The sequence below is a fragment of the Dasypus novemcinctus genome, chromosome 13, assembly GCF_030445035.2.
Source record: "Dasypus novemcinctus isolate mDasNov1 chromosome 13, mDasNov1.1.hap2, whole genome shotgun sequence".
NCBI classification, from domain to species: domain Eukaryota; kingdom Metazoa; phylum Chordata; class Mammalia; order Cingulata; family Dasypodidae; genus Dasypus; species Dasypus novemcinctus.
In genome coordinates this window covers 114,302,187-114,303,942 of record NC_080685.1, presented here as the reverse complement: position 1 = coordinate 114,303,942, position 1,756 = coordinate 114,302,187, and the positions used below count along the sequence as shown (strand labels likewise).

The window sequence follows — 1,756 nt, the reverse complement described above, 5'->3', positions numbered from 1 at the left end:
TAAGTTAGGGTAAAACCCCTGGTTCACTGCAGCTGACTGAGACAGGAACAAATTTCTTCCTCCCTTTCAGCTCATTCAAGGCAAAATGGACAGGGAGGTGGGAGGCTTTTTGTGAATTTGGCCAGCAAAGCCCCATAAGAATCTCAGCTTTAGATAGACCAAGACACAGGAAAGCCAAGACTGAAACACTTCCATGGAAATATGTGGTGTTGAGTGGCATCTGCCAACATGTCTGAAAATTGGATGGGAAAAAAAGTTTCTACTTCTCTCTGTATCCTATGTATCCTAACCACTGGAAGAAAATCTACACTCCATTGGTGAACCCTTGGTCCGATTTTGATAACCTAAGCTGGGTGATTTTTTTAAAAATTGGGAGAACACAAATGCAGTTACCCACTACCACAAATTAGGCAGGAGATTTTCCCATATTCAGAGAAATCGCACATCCAGAGTACAATGGGTAGACCTCACCCTGGGAAAAACCACCTTCATGATCTTTGTATCTCTCCTGCTAGGTAAGTATGGGGTAATTTGAAGAACATAGAATAAGTTGAAACAAATAACAAAGAAGAGCTGTGGGAAAAAAATGAGAGAATTTGGCCATCAGAGAAAATTCACCAACATAATCAGATAGCTAGACATCAGCAAATAATCACAAGCCATACTAGGAAAGAGGAAGAGATGGCCCAGCCAAAGAAACAAACCAAATGACCTGAAGAGATACAGGATTTAAGATAATTCATAAGTGATAATCACAAAACTCTCCTAAATCAATTCAAAGAATTTAAAGAAAATATGACTAAAGAAATAAAGGATATTAAGAAGATACTGAGTGAGCATAAAGAACAATTGAAAGCCTGCAAAGAAAAGTAACATACCTTATGGGAATGAAAGACACGATGGATGAGAATAAAAAGATATTGACATATATGAGCAGATTTTAATTGCTCTAGGACAGAATTAGTGATTTCAAGACACAATATCTGAATTGAAAGGTCAGGAGAACAGAAAGAGAAGAGAATGAGAAAAATGAAACTGAGTCTCAGAAAATTGAAAGGAAATGAGAAATGTTTATATACATTGTCAGTGCTCCAGAAGGAGAAGAGATTGGAAATGGGGGGTAAAGAATATTTGTGGAAATAATGATTGAAAACGTCCCAACTCTTCTGAAAGACATAAATATCAATATCCATGAAGGACAATGCACCCCAGAAAGAATAAATCCAAATAGACCTACCCTGAGACACCTACTATTCAGAATGACAGATATCAGAGATAGAGGATTCTGAATGCATCAAGAGAAAAGGAAAGCAACACATACAAAAAATACTTGAAAAGATTAAGTGCAGAACCCTCATCAGAAACCATGGAGGAGAGACGAATTCTCTATCTGGCAAAACTATACTTCATAAATGAGGGTGATTTCAATGTTTTCACAGACAAATAAAAATTGATAAAATATATTACTGAAAGACCAGAATTACAAGAGATACTGAAGGGAGTGCTGCAGCTTCCAAGGAAAAAGCAATGGTGAGATTTCCAGAAGAGTATAGAAAGGAAGATATTAGGAAGGGTAAAAATTAAAGTGTAAAAAGGCAGACAATAGAATGATATTCTGAGGGAAACAAAGGACAAAATGGATGATGTAAGTAATGCCTTTAAAATAATAACATTAAATGTTAATGGCTTAAACTTCCCAATCCAAAGACACAGACTGATAGAATGAATTAAAAAATATAAGCCATCTGTATGTTTT

General features: G+C 36.2%; 1 pseudogene; it reads right to left on the bottom strand.

The window, feature by feature from the left end:
- Positions 1-368: 368 nt before the first annotated feature.
- LOC111762114 (U1 spliceosomal RNA) lies at positions 369-523 on the bottom strand (annotated as a pseudogene).
- Positions 524-1,756: the final 1,233 nt, after the last annotated feature.